General features: G+C 37.6%; 1 protein-coding gene across 3 annotated transcripts in view; it reads left to right on the top strand.

The window, feature by feature from the left end:
* Positions 1–2,529: 2,529 nt before the first annotated feature.
* Positions 2,530–22,422, top strand: part of LOC141289272 (glutamate receptor ionotropic, kainate 5) — a 134,539-nt gene continuing 114,646 nt past the window's right edge. For 2 of the 3 annotated variants that reach the window (XM_073821398.1, XM_073821396.1), the window contains exons 1-3: positions 2,530–2,825; positions 3,104–3,147; positions 5,940–7,512. The gene's annotated coding sequence lies outside the window, so the exon portion shown is untranslated. The remainder of the gene's footprint in view (positions 2,826–3,103; positions 3,148–5,939; positions 7,513–22,422) is intronic. The other variant, XM_073821397.1, reaches the window with a different exon arrangement.

The raw sequence follows: 22,422 nt of genomic DNA, 5'->3' as shown, positions 1-22,422 counted from the left end.
ATCCTGAAAAAGGTATCACAGGTTTAAAAAATATTAAACAGCACAACTGTTTTCAACATTAATTATAAATCAGCATATTAAAGTGGTTTCTGAAGGCTGGAGTAGTGATGCTGAAAATTCAGCTTTGCTAAATAAACCAAATATTATATAAATGTTTCTATTATATATTTTAATTGTTAACTGCTTTAGTTAACCAATTTAATATCTATATACAGATTACTATAAAATGAATTTAATATTAATAATTAAATATTTAATAAGTGTTTATATAATATACTATATTAATATTTGCAAAAAAAAAACATGTTATATTTATTAAACATTGTATAAATTATATCACTGTATATTTTTGAACCCCATTAGATGAGCCACAAGCAAAGCTTTGTATACTAGCTGACGTATGTGCAGACTTGTGACTGAATGGCAGCTAAATTCTGTATGATGGTTGCATCAGACTATTAAAACTTGCAATTCACTTCACGTGACTGACATACTCCTCGGCTGTGGTGAATTCACTGTATCGCACAGTGTCTCATGGCTTATTGCTTTTGTATTTATGTATGTGCATGTGTTATATGTGCACGCATCCATGAAAAGCTGGAATGTATATTCTTGATGTCCTCCAGTTACTGTGTGACTGACGTGATTTTCAGGGTAAAGCCGCGGTCAAACTAGACTTTGCACTCCATTGACTTCCATTCATGCTGCACAGAGGAAAGTGGAGTATATGGTATATTGTATCCTATTATTATTATTTGTGATGTATTGTTTATTATAACAAAAGCCCTAGAGCATGATATCACGTCTGGTTTGTTGCGTGAATAAATTCCTCGGCTTAAGGCTGAAAATACACAATGTAATTACGGGATAAAGGTCACTATTACAAAATAAACCCCAACAGAGTGTTCGAGAATATGCACCTGATAATATTATCTTGCATAATCCTAAAGAGGTTTGTTTTGCGATGACATCCAGCTTTTTTCTTTGAAAGAAATTGAGCAAGGATGATTAAATTTGGTTGTTACACTACCAGTCAAACATTTTAGTCAGTAAGATGTTTAATGTTTTTTTTAAGTCTCTTCTGCTCGCCAAAACCTGCATTTATTTGATCTAAAGTAAAGCAAAAACAGTACAATTTTTAATTATTTTTACTGTTTAAAATTACTTTTTCATTTTAAAATGTAATTTATTCATATGATGGCAAAGCTGAATTTTCAGCATCATTACACCAGTCTTCAATGTCACATGATCCTTCAGAAATCATTCAAATATGCTAATTTGCTGTTTATTTACATTTTTAATTATTAAAAAAAAACTTTTTGGGAAAGAAATTGTAGAAATGAATACTTTTATTTAGCAAGGATGCTTTATATTGATCAAAACTGATAATAAAGACATTTATAATGTTACAAAATATTACTATTTCAGATAAATGCTGTTCTTCTGAACTTTCTATTCATCAAAGAAACCTGGAAAAAATCTACTTGGTTGTAATAATAATAATAATAATAATAATAATAATAATAATAATAATAATAATAATAAATGTTTTATGAGCAGCCAATCAGAATATTAAAATTATTTCTGAAGGATCATGTGACATTAAAGACTGGAGTAATGATTCTAAAAATTCAGCTTTGAAATCACAGGAATAAATTACATTTTAAAATATATTCAAATAAAAAACTGCTATTTTAAAAATGTACTTTTTTTTGCTGTACTTTAGATCAAATAAATGCAGGCTTGGTGAGAAGAAGAGACTTCTTAAAAAAAACATTAAAAATCTTACTGTTCAAAAACTTTTGACTGGTAGTGTATGTTTAAATATGCCTCTTTCGATTCATCAAAGAATCCTGAAAAAACAGAACAGTTTTTTATTGTTGATAATAATAAAAAAAAATGTTTCTTGAACAGCAAATCAGCATATCGAAGTGATTTCTGAAGAATCATGACACTGAAGACTGGAGTAATGATGCTGAAAATTCAGCTTTGATCAAAGGACAAATTGCATTTTAAAATATATTCAAATAAAAAACAGTTACTTTAAATTGTCATAATATTTCACAGTATTTGTGTTTTTACTGTGTTTTTTATCAAACAAATGGAGCCCTTTGAGCATAAGAGACTTTTTAAACTTCACATTTTTAGGCTGTAACGTGAGTAAAAGTAATTTGAGAGACATGAAACTACTTATGTAGGACATTGTTTGCATATACTACTTTATAACTGCTTTCTGTAATGATCTAATATAGTCAATACTCTTGTATAACTTCTCAAGTGTCATAATTGATGTTTTCTACCAAGAATTGTACAGTGCAGTACTTGGAAATTATCCTTGCCGTTGAATGTATGCGTTTTGATGGCAGCCAAAGCACAGGAGACCAGTGTGACTGTGATGAATGTACATTTTGATGTTTATTTTACAGTATTTGTGGGAGCGAGAGGTACGAGCGAGAGAGACGGGGAGAGAGAGAGAGAGAGAGAGAGATGTGCTTCTGATTGGATTGGAGGCAGTGCTGAAGAGGCACTGAGACACAACGAGAGAGTGAGAGAGAGAACGAGAGGGCACGAATGCAGTTTACACATTAGCCCAGCTGCCAGAAATCACAGCAAGCTCAATTCTGCCGGACTGGAACAGGGGGGGCGTGAAACGGGAGGATGGCAAGGACGCAGAAAATGAAGAGAACCCACCATTGCATTCTCTCGGGAAATGAGCTGTGGTGAATAAACAGAAACCGCAGAAGAGGCTGAGAGAGAGAGAGAAGAAGAGAGAGAGGGAGAACGGGGGGAAAAGAGGAGGAGGGGAGAGCCTGGCGTCCTCTGAGGTAGCGCCTGTGGAGCCTGTTCATGCCGCTGCGTGCACGCGTGCATGTGTGTGTGAGTGCATGAATGCTGACATGTTGATTTATAGCTGCATGTGTAATTCTCCAAGAGTCTGATTAGCAAGTCATTTAGCATTTATGCATACGACCGGGACTGATGCGGCGAGCCGCTCGGACACTTGAGCTCATCTGATATTTCCGTCTGATCTTCGTTAGCTCTCTAGCTTTTTTTTTATCAGTCCTGTTGAGGTTTATGTCTTTCTTTTTTCTCTCTCTGCCAGCGCAGTAGACTTACACCGTCGCAAGTGAAGGAAAAGAACCATGGGTGAGTGTATCTCGCTTTTCTCGTTTGCTCTTCTTCGTCCATCCTCTTCTTTTTCCATGCATGATGCACTATGAGTTGACCGCAATCATTTTCCTCACCCCTCTTCTTTTTTTTTTCTCTTCCCGAATTTCCTTCTTGTCCATCAGCCATTTTATCCTCTTTCATCGTCTCCTCCTATTCTTTCTTTCTCTCTATCTTTCATTCTTTCTCTCATCTGTCACGGTCCCCCCTCCGCTCCCCCCATCGGTCCCCATCTGCCCATCCCTCAACAGCCATTAACAACTGTCTGTGTCACAGGAGCGCTCAACCTAAACCAATGCGCTCAGGTCAAACACATCCTTCACACATGCTTCACACAAACACACACGCAGTACTCGTATATCGTCACGGCTCTATATGCGTCTGCCGGTGAACTCTGCTTGTATTTCATGGGTGAGGCGGCGAGCGTGCAGATTGATGGTGATTGTGACAGCTTACCCACGATGCTGTGCTTTTGCTGGCTATGCTACCACTGCCTCTGAGTGCCTGTGTGAAGGTTATTTAACTTTAGCACCTGAGAGGAAGGCGAAGCATATAACCAAAAACATAACATGCTTATTTTGGATGCAGCAGCTTTTATGTGGTATACCAACTTGGAGCCAAGAAAAATCACGATGAGATCTTTTTAACATCTTGGTTGTTTCTCCTAGACAGCAATGAGACTAAATGTAACCCTGGACCACAAAACCAGTCATAAGGGTCAATTTTTAGAAATGACGTAAATGTATGGTTTGTTAGGATAGCACAATATTTGGCTGAGATGCAAGTATTTGAAAATCTGGAATCTGAGGGTGCAAAAAAAATCTAAATATTGAGGAAATGGCTTATAAAGTTGTCCAAATGAAGTTCTTAGTGATGCATATATTCATATAAGTTTTGATACATTTAAAGTAGAACATTTTCACAAAATACCTTCATGGAACATGGTCTTCGCTTAATATCCTAATGATTTTTGGCATAAAATAAAAATGTATTATTTTGAACTATACAGTGTATTTTTGGCTATTGCTGAAAGTTTTGTGGTCCAGAGTCACAAATGCAGACCAAATTGTTAGTTGTCTCTCAGTAGCCTCAAAAAGTTTTCAATCATAAGTAGCTCTGTATTCCTAATGTGTCAAGTATTGTCTTATTTGTCTTTCACCAAGACCTCCATTAGGACTTCTGAGCGATGAAAGAGCGACTGCTGAGCAATAAAATGTCCTGTCAGTTGCTAGTCTACAATAATATGAGGATCTCCCAGCTCTTGACAAAGCGCAACCTTTCCTAAACAATTGCGAAAGATAACAAAAAGTATAAAGCCGCGATGATGAGAAAGGCGATATAATGGAAGGCGCTTTATCGGCCGTGTGACGCGATTCATAAATTGCCGTGAAATAGAGTTGTGTGATATCGGAGTGAAATACTGTTGTTGTCTCTACCTCGGTGTAACTGAGATGATGCAAAGCGTCGAATTTATCAGGGAAATCTCCAGAGTTGTAAATCCTTTTCAGAGCCGCTATCTCAGACAGAGAGGGGCAGGAATAGAGGATGACAAAGCAGACCGAATTATGTTTCGCTGTGCCAAGCGCGAGAAGTGCAAGAGAAAAACGAATCTCGTTTTCAACCTCTCACCTTCGCTTGGTTTCTTGGCACGATGCTCTGACTCGCTCGCGGAAGCATTAGATCACACAGAGAAAAGTACAGAATGTGATCTCGGCACCCTTTGCTGAAGTCTTTGTTAATATGTGTGCCGAAGGTACGGAGTTTGATGTCTGCTAGGGCTCAGACCTATTGATTTAACATGACGGCTTTTAAAATGCTGTAATAGGGTTTCGAGTAGGCAAAAACGGATTGGTTTGGCTCTATACTCAATCAGATAATACTAAAAAATGCCTTGATTTACCTTGAGACATGGCTTGTTTTTCAAGGACAAATGCAGAGCCACATTTCAATTGTTTTCTTATGTAAATCACATAACACAGCTGTCGTGCAGAACCCAAGCCAACAGATTCCAAATTCAAAATCCAAAGAAATACTTTATGCTAGCCAAACAAACCAACATCATGGCCTGTAAATACCTAATTATATTCGTTTCAATGAGTCCAAACAAATCCAATTTGACTTGAGAGTCAAAGCATAATGTATTTTAATGGCTTAATGTGTTTACAGCATCAGCTTGGGAGCTTTCGTGTTTAAAAGCACAGTAGATTGACAGATTTAGAAACATGGCAGCCACTTGACCGGCTTCCCCTCTCTCTTTATTCCAGCTACGGCTAACAGGCTTACGTAATGTTCGAGCACGCAAGGAGCCAGCGTTTCGCTAATATTTATCACAGAACATTTTACATACAGTCCTACAGTTAACACCACTTCACTCTGTGAAAATATAATCACAGCGATTGTTCTCTGTTTAAAGCATTGGCATTGGCTTCTCACTTCATGTGAAGGACAGTCGGCTGTAATTACGTTTTATATTGTGAAAACTGTGCTTGAAGCTTGTGTGTGTTGGATAAGAGGTAAGATTGTGTTGGAGTAGTAGATCAGGGACAGAGGGAGACAAAAAGGGTGGGGATGGTGGAAGGAAGGGACCTGGGAAAGGGAGAATGTCAGAGCAAGGACATCGTAGAGTAAGAGGTGTGGACGATTCGACTGCACTCATAAAAATGAGCAAGTAATGGAAAAAGACCATTTTCGGGCCGCTCGACATCTCTGGCATTACATCATTATGTCTTTTCCTGCTTTAATTATATGTTCCTAATTGTCTGTTCCTCCAGCTCCAGGCTGTTTCCTGCTCCGTAAAGGCCCATTTCTCCACCCTTGACGCGTCTTACCGCTCCACTCCTGCCTGCTGACAGCAAGTTCTTCTTCTGTACATCCCCAGACGCTCTGAGAATGCACCTACTTTCCTGCGCAAAAGCACGGTGACGGGAGCACAGACACTTGAGGATATCTGGCGTTAAAAAGAAAGCAGGACCGAAAAGAAAGCAAATCCTTGATTGGGATTTTTTTTTATTATTATTGAAATCACTTGACGTTTACGACTCCGAATCCATCCAGCGTTTTAAGTTGGAACGGAACCCCGAGGGGCCAAAGGAATCAGTGTCATCCAATCACACAAAGATCCTTTGATTTCATATCGCACAGAGAGGATCCTAAGCGATACCATTCAACGGGAGATAATTGAACTTCCTGCCTGGCAGGCAGCCAAAAATGGAGAAGTAGAGGTTCAAGTGGTTTTGTCTAGGGGATACGTTCAAGCACCCCACCACTCAGAATCAGATTGCATGCCAGTTCCGATCGCCATCTTCTAGCGATCTGTGGCTTTGGTGTTTTTTTTTTATTTTTTATCTTCGTTCCGTCCAGTTCCGAGAGAGGAAAGACTGATTTTGGAATTGTTTTGTACTAGATCTCAACTTTTAGACATTCAACAGTGTAGGTCTAGAAATAAAAACACAAAAAGAGAGATCAGATGGAATGCCTTGAATCGACAAAGCCCTTCTCCTGCATTCTGGGACAAGAAAGGAAAACTTCTTGCATGCCTTAGATTCACTATTCAGATTCAGGTAAATTGAAAGACAGAAGGAGAACAAGACCAAAGAAAGCGAAAGGGGGAGGGAGGGGGCCACATGCCACAGATCGTCGCTCACTCCTACCTTTTGATAAGTTAAGCTTCTTTTTCCATTTTCATCTTCTTTTCATCTTGAAAATTAGATTTTTTTTGTTCTTTTTTCTTTTGAATGACCCTTAAGACTGTAAGGGAGATTGTAACACATTGCAGTGACTGAGAAGGGTGGGGAAAAGGAGGGAGAAGCTTTTTTTTTTTTTTCCCCTAGCTGAAACAGAATGTTCTGTTGGCTTCTCATTTTTGCAGTTTTAGGTATTTATCTTGTCACTCCATCTCCGTTTTTATCCCCCTCTTCATGCCTCTGGGAGAGCAAAGGAGGGAATTGAGTTATTTCATCTCCGCTGGATTTTTTTTATTTGCCTTCCCGACTGATTTTTCTTCTGTACTCCTGTTTACCCCAGACAAAATGCTGTTGTATCTCAAGTCAAAATCAGGAACCTGATAGAGTACGGCAAAAGATTCCACAAGGAGAGCCAGGCAGCGAGAACAAGAGACGGAAATCTTCTGAAGCCTAACCTCCGATCTTAAAAAAGCGTGAGATCTGCTCTCGCCCTCCCCGCTCCACCACCACCACCCCCCCTTTCCCATCCAGTTTCAGAGGTGTCCTCGGATATTCCTTCCTCTTTTTCCCCGGAATCTGTCAGCATTCCCGACGGGACACAGGCAGCTTGTATCCGTGCCAATCCTTTGATATTAGCTCCCGGTGTCGTCTGCTTCATTCTGTGAGTAGATCGCGCTCTCTCCGCCTGTCTGTGCGAGTGTGTGCAGTCATGTGTGCGTGTGTGTATTTGACTTTGGCTCCATATGGTGTTCAATCCCCTGTGTAGCTGTGCTTATCTATCATCTGTTTATGTGTGTACGTCTGGGTGGGTGTTTAACTTGGATGTGTACGCTACGCAAACGTAAAAATGAGTCAAGGTTACACAGGCTTCTTTGCCGGGGTACTCATGCAAATAGTGCATAGCTTGTTTTCCGTAATGGACAAATATATGTTCTGCCGCAGATAACTGTGTGTTTGTAGAGGCACGTATGTAGCAGGTGTCACAAGCGTAACGTTGACACCAGACCATCATTAGTTCCTGGAGGTTGTGCTCTAATGAATGCAAATTGATGTAGATACACTCAATGGAAGATGTGTAATGTCTTTTCACAAAATGAGTGGCATATTTATACTATGTCTTTGGCATGAAGTTTCATGGAGTGAGCTGTGGCGATAGCCATTCGTAATAAATGTGACTGACAATGCTGTTGCGACGAGAAATGATTGTGTGTGTTTTTTTTCCTGCTTTGCCCCCCAGATTGAACAGCTGTGGTCTCTGTCTCTTCTCTCAGCCTTTTTTCCATCACTTGCTCAATCAGTGTCTGGACCTCACTTGGGGCCGGCCAATAATTGAAAAGCTATATTGATATTCTGCTCGGGGGAGATGGAGGGGAAAAAATACACTTTTATTTACAGTTAATCGCATGGAGTGGGATACAAAAAGTGCTTGTGAGCATCCTGTCTGGTTAATTGTTTCAATGCTGTTAAGGCTTGAGAATGACTAGAAGGTTTTGTGGTTTACTGTGGGCTGACCATGACTTGTTGCCTGGCTGGTAATAAGCTTTGGGGAGATGAAAAATGATGCTGACAGGGCAACAATACAGACAAAACTGGGGGCTTTGTGTGGTGGGCCACAGTTCAAGGAGGATGTACATCTCAAATGACAATTGAATTGAATTGAATTGAAAAAATGTTGCTGTAGTGCTGATGTGGAGGTGTTCCTTTTCCTTTTCAAAGAATCTGTTTTAGGCTGGAGATATGATTCATTTACCACCTACATTGTTCTTAAACATTTAAAAATGCAGTTTTGCTCCTACAGGAAATGTAGTTTAGGCTTTGTAAATGTCTTTATTCTCATGTGCTTCCTGTGGAATGACACCTGTTGGTTTGCTGCCTCCTGTTGAAAGTGCGTGGTTGCTAAAGGTATTGGTAATCTCACAGTCAGAGTGGGCCCTTGCCCAAAATGCCATGTGTTCCTATCTGTAGTCCTGGCACTGCACAGGTCAGCTGCTGCCATACCGGTCAACATCTGTTGCGTTCTTGATCATCGCAGGTCCGGGTTATATTGCTTGCAAATTGCATGTTCATATTTTTCTCATTCATTCTTGCAGGAAACTCTTCTTGCAAAAGGTGATCTAGATATTGCTGTGTACATGCACAACGCATAATAAAGATCACAGTATGAATCATATCACCTGCTCAGACAGATTGGAATTGGTGTTGTCCTGCCTACAGTAACTTTTTTTTTTCATGAGAATAATAATACTTCCATAATGTCTTAAGGACGTAGCAGCAATGCATTTTTGGTATATGTGACCCTTGACCACAAAACCAGTCTTAAGTACCACAGATATATTTGTAGCTATAGCCAAAAATACATTGTATGGGTTAAAATTGTTGATTTTTTTTTATTTTATGCCAAAATTATTAGGATATTAAGTAAAGATAGTGTTCCATGAAGATATTTTGTACATTTCCTACCATAAATATATGAAAACTTAATTTTTGATTAGTAATGTGCATTGCTAAGTAGGGCTGGGCCGATAAACGATATCATATCGAATCGCGATAAAATTTATGTTAATAACGATGATTGGCTCTAGACATTTTTTGCTCGATATGGATTAATCTAAGAGCCAATCACACAGTAGAAATATGCGACAACAGCCAATCAGCGTACAGCGTGCGTGTGCACGTCAAAGTACAAAGTTAATTTCCTACCGCACTTTGCGAAGCAAACTTAACACCAGGACGACAAAAATAGAGAGAGGAAGCAGCGACGAAAGTGAAACTAATTTCGAGTTATTATCCAAAGATGTTGAAATTGTCGACAAAAAAGGTAGCACGAATTCCGTTATATAAGTGGTTTGGCTACCTCAAAAGTGACTCTTAGCTCAGCTGAGAGTTTGGCGCGATTGTTAAAACTGAAACCGAAAGCAAAAAACGCACGCGCATTCAAAAGCAATTTTAATCCCCCCAATGCACGCAAATTAGGCTACATGACATATCTAGGCTGTTATTAGTATGTAGGCTATGATAGGTTGTGTATGTCCATAGCTCTGTATCATGCTTGAAATATCCGTCTCTATTTGCACTTTGAATATTTAGAGAGTAGCCTACTTTGATTACGGCTGAATTGCCTGCACTTAATACGATTAAGAAAGAGCTGTGTCGTAATTTTTTGTTATTTATACTGTAGATTGTTTCAAAACGCAGTGGTTGCCTCTAATTTAAATAGCTCAACCTATAATAGAGAAAATAAACAATTGTGTTAATAATAAATAAATAAATAAATAATTGTTACAAATTATGTTTTTACAATAATTTTATGTTTACATTTTGTACATTTACTCTCATTTACCATACTCTGTCACAACTTTTATTTTTTACAGTTATTTTAGTAAGTTGTTTTAATTTTTAAGGCCAAATCTGTAATCTGTTTTTGTTAATAAACTATACTTTAAATGTAATTTAATGAACCCTTTCATTTTTGTGGCTTTAGTCATTGTTGGGATACTATTTTAAAGCTGGCAACATCAACAGCTTATATTGAAATATATATCGTTATCGTTCAATATGGGGAAAAAATTATCGAGATTACATTTTTGCCCTATTGCTAAGTACTTACTTTAAACTTTAAAGGGTTATTTCACCCAAAAATGAAACTTAGACCATTAGGTACTCGCTTTTAGGCATTCTAGGTGTACAGTTTATGGCTTCCTTCTTTCAGACGAATCTAATCGGAGTTATAAAAAAAATAATTCTGGCTCTCCCAAGCTTTATAATGTCAATGGGTGGGTGTTTCTCTCCATCAGTCCAAAACAAGTCCAATTAAGTGCATCCATCCATAATAAAAAGTGCGTAGAACTTAAAATATGGATTTCTTTCTTACAAAACACATCAATTCCCTAAAGGAGGCCCTTTATTCACCCCCCGGAGCCATGTAAGACACGTTTTTTTTTTTATGGATGAATGCACTTTATTGGACTTGTTTTGGACTGATGAAGAGAAACACCCACTCACTGCCATGATAAAGCTTGAGAGAGCCATAACAACTAGCTTAACTCAGATTGAATTTGTCTAAAAGATTAAATAATGGGCTAATTTTCATTTCTTTCATTTTTAGGTGAGCTAACCCTTTAAAGGTAATTTTTTTTTTTTTTTGCACCCTCAGATTCCAGATTTTTCAAATAGTTGTATCTCAGGCAAATATTGTCCTATCCTAACAAACCATCAATGGAAGGCTTATTTATGCAATTTTGTATAAATCTGTATAAATATCAATTTCCAAAAATTGACCCTTATGACTGGTTTGGTGGTCCGGGGTCACATAGGGTTGACTGAAAAGGTGAAAACCTTAGAATAAAAATGTCCTATTACTAGGATTAGTTATTCAGTAACATGGTGAATGGTTCATCTGTTGTTGCCCACATATCCTATTTTGATAACCAACTACAGTAGGTTGTTTACAGTATATATAAGGGTTTCCTCACATTATAATCAGTGATTACTTTTTTATTAATTAATTATAATTATTTTATACAGAGTACACTCTTACTTTAAATAGAAAGTCATGGTTTACTATAGATTTTTTTTTTTCTAGTTTTCCATTTCCACGATATATTATTATCTTTCGTCTTTCATTTCAATGACTTTTTACAGGCCTGGAAATCAAATCAAATTTTTATTCTTCTAGATTTCCCTGACATTTCTAGTCATTTGTGAGTCATAAAGTTAGAAATGGTTCAGAAAAAAAATCACTGTAAATGGTTCACTATAAATGTTTTCTCTATTTGATTTTTTCTTCAGTTTTTATTATTGTTATTTTATTTCAATGACTGTTTTTATAGACTTGGAAATTTTTTTTTTTTTTCCCTTTTTACTTATGCCTCTGGCATACAAGCAGCTACCAACAGACACACTGGATAGATAAATCTGTCATCTGTAGCTTTGTGGGGCTTGTGGTCAGATATTCTGGTATTGTTGGAAGTGCAAAGCTTAGTCAACAGTGTTCAATTGAGCGAGACACTTTTTTTTTCTGCTGCCCGTGCTCTCCCCCATCTTTCATATTCTCCATTTGCCTTTGCAGCCACTATTCCTTTATTCTTCAAGTCGCTTTCACTGTCTAGCTTTTTCTTCCAGTCCATGTAAAATTCAGGGGTCAGAAATGCACATATTCTTGCTGTGGTCACAGACTGTGCCACAGAGAGATGAGAGGGAGAAAGAGGGAGGACCAGTTCTTGAGAGCTAATCCATCACTGCAGTCACTGCCGGGTCCCCTTGCGTGTGTATGAATGAGAGGCAGAGCACACAGACACCGTATGAAACAATGCTGTCCAAATACTAAAGCCGTGCTTTAATAAGCTTTGCCTATACCTCCTGGATTTGTTTCAACGGCAGTCAGTATTATAGTTTTTCCTCACTTTTCTATCAGCCTTAAAGAGTTTGTTCACCCAGAAATGAAAATTCTTTATTTACTCATCCTCATGTCATTCAAACCCCCTGACTTTCTTTTGCAGAGCACAAAGGAGCTCCACTTTAATGCACAATGAAAGTGTACAGTGACCACGAGCTGTCAAGCTACAAAAAGGGGAAAAAATGTACCGTGAAGGCACCATAAAAGTAGTCTATATGACTCATGCTGCATATTCCATGTATTCTAAAGCCATGCAGTACAGACTAAGTTGTTAAAAGTTTCAATCTGCCGCAGCTCTTAAATCTCATTCGTGTCCCTGTGCAGTCAAGTACGGCACTTCAAGTTTGGTATCTATGACACTGAATGGCATTGGTTCTTGTGTGGCTCTTCATGATGAATATGTGGACTGGCAAATGAATTTAGAGAGCTATAGCAGAGGGCAAAAAGGCTGCACAATAAATCACATGCGATTGTCCATTGGCGAACTCGATTTTGCGTAGCTTGTCAGTAATCTACTGCTCTGTGTTTTAAAGGCTGCACCATCTGAATGCACATGATGGAGATTTACTACTAATCACAGAACCGGCTTTATTGATGAGACATGTGACAATCGCATGCTATTTATCGTGCTGTCTTAAGTGTCATTACTAGGTCTAAAATGATGTTTTGGAATACGCAAAGAAGGCGTTGGATGAGCGGCGTAAGAAATTAATCCTACTCACAATAGCATTGTTAGGACAAAATCGGACGAATGTCTTGAAGTATATCATCTGATCGATGTCTTGAGGTGTGGTAACCGTAGTATAAGCGGAATAATTGACTTCGGTCCATTGAATTCGATGAAAAGAATGCATACTCGAGGCATTATTTTCTAAGAATTCAACGGACCGAAGTCAATTATTGCTTAATTAAGTTTCACAGAACAAAAGGTCCAACATTATCGCATGACAAAAATGTACCTGTGGGAACGTTTTCGCAAGACACAAAATATGTTTCACCATGTACGTTTCCTGAATTATTCAATCAGAAAAGTCCAGTGAGTGGCGCTAAAAGAGTGTTTGTTTTTTTCCCCGGATCAGATGAACGTACTTTTTATGTGACGTTGGTTTTGTATGTGTCACCTCCGTTCTGACTTGAAATGTCCATTGAGTGGCGCTATAACTCTAATGCTCCATGACATTTAAAAATAACAAACCATCAGCACTACACCTAAACCAATAGTATGAACAAAAGCAAATGTGACGTGAAAACACAATCGCAAGCATGCCGTTTTAGCTTGTTTTCCGATCTCTCATCTTTTAATTATTTCATTGCGAGTCATGTTTTTCACGGGATTCGTACCCAGGGATTCTGCATCCTGAGTCCAATTCCGTGCCAGCTGAGCTACCGAGCAAGCATGTTATGTGTGGAAAGTGAAACATATGGAGCTGCAATCGTAACAGTGTATGAAAACAATTGCAAGTGTTTGCTGTTTTACCAGCTCTAGTGTTATTTCTGTTGAAAACTGCAGTGATATGTAATTATTGGTATCGTAATTCGTGTTCCCACAGGTATGTTTTCATAATTAGATCAGGTAGAGAAAGTCATATGAGTTTGGAACAGCAAGAGGGTGAGCTATTCCTTTAAAGCAATGCAGTAACCATTTTTAGACCACTATATCTTGGAAATTACATATATGATCCAAATGATGTTTATTCAGATGTACAGTTTACAATTCAGTACTTGTATACATCACTTTTTAAGGTTACTTTTCACGTTCACCTGTATTTAGGAAGCAGTTTATCTAGCGAAAGTAAAAATGGTTCTGTCAATCAGTTGCCAAAACCTGTCAGTGGAAAAAAAGTCAGTGTACAAACACTGTACAAAATGTGTTTTGGATGATACACCTTCAAACAGCTGCTTTTATCGCTGCAGAAATAAATGTAAAATGATAGAAATTTCCATAACTTTTGATGGTTTTCCAAATTTATTTATTTTTTTATTTTTTTAAATATTAATGTTTGGGGATAGTTCACCCAAAAATGAAACCCTCATGCCGTTCAAACCCTGTAAGACTTTATCTTCAATCTTCTTAACACAAATTAAGGTACTTTTGATGAAATCAGAGAGTTAGCTTTCTGACTACAACGTTAAAACGTTCCCAGGCCCAGAAAGGTAAGTACACCATTAAAATAGTCCATGTGACACTAGTGGTTCAACCTTAATTTTATGAATCTATGAGAATACTTTTTGTGCGGAAAAAAGACGAAACAAAATTAGGGGTGTTTATTCAACAATTTCTTGATGCACTGTCATACTCTTTTGAACATGTGCGGAAGACTGACACAAAAGAAAAAAAAAAAGTTGAATAAAGTCATAGCTTCATAACCTTATTTTAACTATTTTAACAATGTCCTTTCTGGACCTTGCACATGTCAGTTGTGTTGCTGTCTATGCAGGGTCAGAAACTCTTGGATTTCTTAAAAAATATCTTAATTTGTGTTCCAAAGATAAATGAAGGTCTTATGGGTTTGGAATGACATGTGGGTGAGTAATTAATGACAGAATTCTCCTTTTTGAGTAAACTATTCCTTTAATTCAGAATGTGATTATGAAAACTTCTGTAGTGTAAAAATATCAGCAGCTATGCTTTGGTTGCTTTATAAATTATCAAAATAATAATTACTTTTAATACTCAATAATGTAATCTCTACAAATGAATCAAGTTCCTTTTGTGTGTATAAAAAAAGAGTTCTAAAACCACATCCTGACTGTAGGTGTACAAAAGTGTTTTGCTAGATATCAAAGTATAATATTAATAATTAACCATGCTCTGCTGGAACTACATACTGTTTAACAATGAAATCTGCTTCGGTGCTAATCAGCAGACTTTCACACAAATGAAGAGTTATTCGACTTTACTAAAGAGAAAATGTAAGGAATTCTGCAACCTACAGGTAGTTTACAGTAGATACAGTTTAAATGTACGCTTTTGTATTCTATTCATGGGAATGAATTGCTTGTGTCATGATATACTGCACCCTTCCTTTTGGAGCATTTCTGTGTGTAGCATTTGAATAAGGATGAAGAACTTTAATCAGTTGACTTGTTCATTGTCAAGGAGACTTGAGAAGACTCTCACAACTAAGGGGCTTTGAATACATCGTAGTGTGAGCTGACCTTGCCGCTTTCCCTGTACAGCTCTTATTAGTGCACATCTTTTATGCCTTCCGCCTAGTTTGCCTGCAGGTTGAGTTAAAAGTTGTTTAAAGTCAACAGGTCTAGTCTCAGTTGCTTACAACTGACAGATTAAAAATGGCTATTGATTAAAAAAAGACACTTCTATAGATTTTCTCCTGACCTTGTCAGATCTTGGTCTTCATATCTATATTTAGGCCCATGCATGAATCTCTACCGCTACCGAGCCTTCACTTTTCCTCAAATAGCTCAGAGCTAGCATGAATCTTGTTCTTGGCACTTTTTGGTCCGGTGAATGTACGTGTATTTTTCTACAGGACAGGCACTAGGGGCCATCTCATTCACCGTGAGGCGGGCTGACTCCTGGCTTTAATTACACCAGCAGATCCCAAGGCTAAGGACAGCCAATCACAGGTTCATCAAAACCGGCCTTGGAGCGCAATTCATCTCCATGTGTGAAAAGCAGATGGGGGGAAGGAATGAGAGGCCTTTTGGGATGAGCAGCACAAAAAAATCAATATGTGCTGTCTAATGTATACACGAGCTGGGAGACCATCCCCACCTACCCAGAGGCTTAAGTTTTAGATCAAAGGGCCTAAAGAGACTAATCTTTGCTTCTGCTGGTAGAGGGTACGATGGGGCTGAGCAAAACAACAGGGAAAGGGCGTAAAGCATACAACAATACATTGTCAACTGCCATTATGGCCCGTTCCAAGCTAACATTTGGATATTTGATGATAAGCATCACAAATTGCTGGAGGATCTATATTAGGGATGTGCAAAACTTCAGATTTTTAACAACTGAATAGTTGTAGGTTGCCTTAACTAACGTGACTAATTGATATGGAAGCCCTGTGTAATTAGACTGGTTTTAGGCTGAACACATTTATTAGGAGGCGTTTATAAAAGCACTGCAATCAAATGGAAAAATATCCGGGGGTCTCTAGAGGCAGTTTGAAAAGATTGACTATTTTTAGTTTGTCTTAAAGAGCTTTATGGGTTGTTAGTTTTTTTTTCTGAGAAAGTTTTCAAGGGCACCTATTATGCAAAATTTATTTTACGTGTTGTTTGAACATAACTGTGTGCTGGCAAAGTGTGCACACAACCACCATATAATGATAAAAATCATGCTTATCACCTGCTTATTTTTTAAATCGACATATGTGACCCTGGACCACAAAACCAGTCTTAAGTCGCTGGGGTATATTTGTAGCAATAGCCAAAAATAAATAGTATGGGTCAAAATTATAGATTTTTCTTTTATGCCAAAAATCATTAGGAAATTAAGTAAAGATCATGTTCCATTAAGATTTTTTGTAAAATTCCTACTATAAATGTATCAAAATGTAATTTTTGATTAGTAATATGCATTGTTAAGAACTTAATTTGGACAACTTTAAAGGTGATTTTCTCAGTATTTTGATTTTTTTGCATCCTCAGATTCCAGTTTTTCAAATAGATGTATCTCGGCCAAATATTGTCCTATCCTAACAAACCATACATCAATAGAAAGCTTATTTATTGACCTTTCATATGTTGTATACATCTCAGTTTTGTAAAATTTTACCTTATGACTGGTTTTGTGGTCCAGGGTCACATATATAATAAGCAGTGTCTCAGAACAAGCAGTTCGCAGAATTCGCATTTTACAGGTCCCACCCACAACTGTTGACGGATACTGTCGTATTAGCACAGAGTGAGCAGCACCGAATCTGCCCTGTTTATCTTCACCCTAGAGTATTTAAATGATTAGTTCACTTTCAGAACAAAAAATTATATATAATTTACTTGCCTCCTTGTCTTCCAAGATCGTGTCTTTCATTCTTCAATCATAAAAAGTATGTTTTTTGAGGAAAACATTTCAGGAAATTTTCTCCATATAGTTGAGTTCTATGGTGCCCCGCGAGTTTGACCTTCCAAAATGCAGTTTAAATGCAGCTTCAAAGGGCTCGAGGAAGAAGGGTCTTATCTAGCAAAACGATGGGTTGTTTTCTAAAATAATTCACAATTTATACACTTTTTAACCACAAATGCTTTTGTTGTCTAGCTCTGCGATGCGCATACGTACTCTGTGCACTCTGGTTCAAGACAGTTTGTTGAAAAACTCCCATCTCATCTCTTCCAACTTCAAATAAAAGTCCATTATATGGAGAAAATTCCTGAAATGTTTTCCTCAAAAAACATAATTTCTTTATGACTGAAGAAAGAAAGACATAGACATCTTGAAAAACAAGGGGGTGAGTAAATCATCTGTACATTTTTGTTCTGGAAGTGAACTAATCCAAGCACTACTTTTTGAAATCTCACTTATGGTTTGATATTTTCTACTGTTTAAGGAAGAAAATCAGAAAATGGACAGAATCACTCTGAAGTCCTGATCTGAATCAAATTATTTGCGATCCTCGCTCCTAGGTTCGGATCTAAAGCTAAAGATTTGCAAACCTGCTCCCAAGTTCTGATCTAAATCAAATGACTCACGATCCAAGCTCCAAAATGAACCATTATTTTAGATCAGGACTCGAAGCGCAGGTTGTGAATCATTGAATTCATGGAATGATTCAAAAACCCGTTCCGAAGTCCCGATCTGAATCAAATGATTCGCTATGCAAAACATGTGGTGTTGATCTAAATCAATTTATTCGCGTTACGCAATTTTCTTATCTAAATCAAATTATTTGCAAATCTGCTCCGAAGTCCTGATCTAAGTTTAAATTATTTGCGTAACGTGATTTGATGGCCTGATCTGAATAATTTGCGTTACGCAATCTGATTGGAGCACTCCGAAACAGTGAATTATGTTGGTTTTTAAATGCTTTTTTTTTTTTTTTTAATCATTACAAACAGTGTCGAAATTCGAAAATGAATGGCTTGTCTAATTTGATCTGCTAGGGAATCATTTGAAATGAAAAGAAGCCACGAGTTTAAAGGGGTCCTATTATGCTTTTTCACTTTTTGAATTTTAGTCAGTGTGTGGTGTGTATGTTTGGGCATAAAAAACATCTACAAAGTTACAATTCTCAAAATTCACTCCAAAGGGAAATATTTAGTTTTTAAAAAATCCCTTTTCAAGAACTACAACGAACCGCTCCTTTCAACTACAGCATTTGTTTTCTGGATGCTATGATATCATTCAAATAAATCCTGCCTACGGAAATTTTATTAATTGACAGTTGGGGGATTAGCCTAAATTTAGCGATGTAGCATGGACAGCCAATTTTGGGATGCTTCAGTGTTGACGTGTGCGGTATAGAGGGTTGAAACGCATGCGGGCCACAGCTAATGTAAACACAAGCTTTAACTAAATTGACAGTCATCGGTTGCCGCATCGGAGCTGCGCTGTAGACGTGTGAATCACAAGGTCAATAAAAGCCTCCTGTAGCGAACCAATGTGTTTTTGTAAGAAAAACATCCATATTTAAATAGTAAGAATCACTTTAATCTAGCTTCCGCTAACAGTACACTCAACCTGCTGCTTTGGGAAGGGGCGTGACCGGTCTGAAACGCCGTCTAAGCTGTTCGCCAATCATAACGCAGTGGAACTGCTAACCAATCACAACACATTTCGTTTTTTGAAAGGCAGGCCTTCATCAAACCCAGAACTAATCGAGCCATTTGTGCCAGGCTGGGGAGAAAGCTATTGTAATAATGTAAATTATGTATTATTTATGAATGATTGGAATGCATTAACATATACAGGTTTAACTATCAAATCAGAAGTTTACAAAGTGTTTGTGAACCTGGAGAAGAGTTTTCGGGAAGGTCTGTTTTACGTGCAAATTACTCCGAATTTACTCATATATTTACGCAAGTTTCATGAATAAGGCTCATTGTCATTCAATTATTCAGGCACTTTTCAAGTAACCTCTTCAGGAATATTGCTGTTTTCAAGGGTTTTCTAGGCTATAAATTTCAACAAGTAAAATTCAAGTACTTCAAGGACTTTAAGCATTTTGTACAAACCCTGGAATGATTTCAGCACGATAGACATGATAATCAAAACCAAACAGATGTTTTTTGGCAGAGTATTTGAGCTACAAGCTGTAAAGGCACAGTCCTGTCCTGGAAAAGGGGGCGGGGAGCAGTAGCTCATTTGCATTTAAAGAGGCATTCACAAAAATGGCGTGTTTCTGATTCCACTCAAAATAAATGATCTGTGGGGTATTTTGAGCAGAAACGTGATAGACACATTCACAGAGACTTATTGCATCATGTAAAAGGGGCATCATAGGTGCCTTTTAATAAGCACAGCTAAAAACCACAAAGTCATCATGCTAATTAAAGCACCACTGCTGTCAAAGCTATATATATATATATATATATATATATACAGTATGTATATGTAAGATATAATATCAGAGCAAAAGATTAATGCTTGTACTGTTAATTCATGCTTTTTTTATTCACTAATTATTTATTTACAGCATCCTTCAGGTAAATGAGCTTCTGCGCTGATGTTTGGCATCTGGTTGCGCAAACACGCTTAACGCCTGTGAAATGAAGTTTAGCATACAATCTAAACAATTGGCCTCTAAACTACCTAATGGAAATAATTTTCTGTTAAAACCTGCAGGGAATCTCATCCTATTATAAGACTGTTAGGATATTAGCCTGCTATACATATACAATTCCACCCGCCTAAGCATGATCGGTGGACAGAGTCATCATCGCTCCACCACAGAGTAAAGAAGCTCATTATAAAACACCATGATGGGTCATTTCACATCTATCAGCGGTTTTTTCCAGTGTAAATTAATGCCTTCGGTGGAAGACGCGCACAATATTGCTGCTCTTCGATCATTATAAAGTAAACCATGTGTGCTTTTTATTATCTGTGCATTTTTCAGATTATGTTCCTGTGAAATAAGGCTTGTGTTATTTTAATTAACCATAATTTTTGCATAATTTAAGTTTCTATAGGCAGCATCCATTAGATGGCCTGCTGAAAGTGCCTGCTGTTATCCAGCACAGACACACAGATACAGAGGGATTGGCTTCTCCCCAGTGACACCCGAGTAATTTGAAAGCAGACCTGAAGGATGAGGGACTCAGACCTGAGTCCTCGTGGACGGTAGTCCCTGGGGCCCCATCTCTTCCCCCGTCTCAGCCAACTCAGGTTTCCCTTGAGTATTCGTACAATTTGAAAAATATAACAGGGATTGCTAGTTAATCTTTTGTTTCATATTTTCTCATCTCCAGCTTTAGACTCATAAAGTAGAGCGTGCTCTGACAGCCCGCGGCACGCAGCTCTAATCTGGGGAGGTTATTCCAAGGATGCTCAGTAGCAAGCGAATTTCCCAATGGCCGCAGACCTCTTTAAGCCGGGGCCTGGCGGAGCCATGATGGCACCCAATCAAAACACATCGATCTGCTGTCAGCTTGAGGTATGAGTTGGAGAATAAGTAGAAGCACAGGCCTGGGCGCAGATTTAGCTTTGCTTCAGACTTAAGGAAGGCATGATTGAAGACCAGAAAGACCGTTCTCAGGTCAGGGGAAAAAGGGCAGCTCTCAGCAGGGGACTTTAAGTGCCTCTTCTCTTAACTTTATAGACTAGCTACTGTACAACAACAATGGTACTTTATAGAAATAGCATGTTAAGTATGATTACATATAGACAAAGTGTTTTTTTTCTTTCCCTACTCTTATGTGATATCAAAATGTCAGAGTACAACTGACAGTTCTTTCATGTAATTGTGCTCTTTAAAAGCTCTGACTAAAAAGGTCTGTCTGCGCTATAGAAACGGTACACCATGACATCTCTTTGAATATGATCTCTTTGTTCAGTAGTGTTTTTTATAGCTTAAATCAATGTTGTAATTGTACAACAGCCTTCTGTAATTTTGCTGACTGTGAATGCATATGCTACTGTTTAAAATTTGGTGTCGGTAAGACAAAGTCTGCGTTTATTTGATTAAAAATATAGAAAAAAACAGTAAAATTGTAAAATATTATTACCATTTGAAAAAAATTGTTCGATGTTAATATATTTTAAAATGACATTTATTCTTGTGATGCAAAGCTGAATTTTCAGCATCATTACTCCAGTCTTCAGTGTCACACAATCCTTCAGAAATCGTTCTAATATGCAGATTTGCTTCTCAAGAAACATTTCTTATTATGAATGTTAAAAGCTGTTGCACTGCTTATTATTTAGTGGAAGACTGTGCACTCAAGTATTGCTAACCAAACCAGACCACATCATTTTCATGACATTTGGTTTTGTTAGGGATTCTTGAAAGTACATTTTTCCACAGAAGCAGACAAGCCCTGCTCTAAAATCCTCTGACAGTTCAGTCTAGTGTAGCTACTTTTCTGAACCAGTGATTTTATGAGCCAATTAATTTTCTGAATCAAAAACATGCGATGTAGGCTCACTTTTATGAGGTGATTTTTATCTTTTATCCGATTCTATTAAGATCTGAAACGACTACCTTATTTGGTAACGGATCGCTCAGAAATTTCCTCAAAAGAACTAAAATAATCACTAATGGAACTGCTGTTAAGGAATCAATTAGAATCAGAATCATGTACTCGAGAGCTAGTGTTCTTTATGTTTTAAGCTTATAGAAAAGAGTGTATTAGTAGAACTTCTAAAGAAACTAAATTTACTGACTTATTCATTTTCTAATTAGATTAAATTACCAGGTGACTGACAGTTGACATCTTTGGTAAACAAGCATCAAACTTGGGTTGCCCAAGACAGCAATCTGGTTAATATGCATAAACAATTTAATACATTTACAGTGCTGTGTAATATGATTGGAAATGTTAATGAAGACAAAGTAATGCAACAGCTTAGTATGCATAAACAAGCCCCTTACATTAACGTGCTACACAGTTCGCTTATTTGCTAAAGTAATTGATTTGGTTAATGACGATGTCTACCTCTAATAAGCCACTGGCATTTCATACTTGCTCAGTGTTAGTTTTATATTCCCTGCACTCTGTTTACTTCTTCAATTTGGACTTAGGTTAAAGTCGTATATATTTCCGGTGATACAT

Source organism: Garra rufa, chromosome 17 (assembly GCF_049309525.1).
Source record: "Garra rufa chromosome 17, GarRuf1.0, whole genome shotgun sequence".
In the NCBI taxonomy this organism is placed as follows: domain Eukaryota; kingdom Metazoa; phylum Chordata; class Actinopteri; order Cypriniformes; family Cyprinidae; genus Garra; species Garra rufa.
This window is presented reverse-complemented; position numbering and strand designations above follow the sequence as displayed.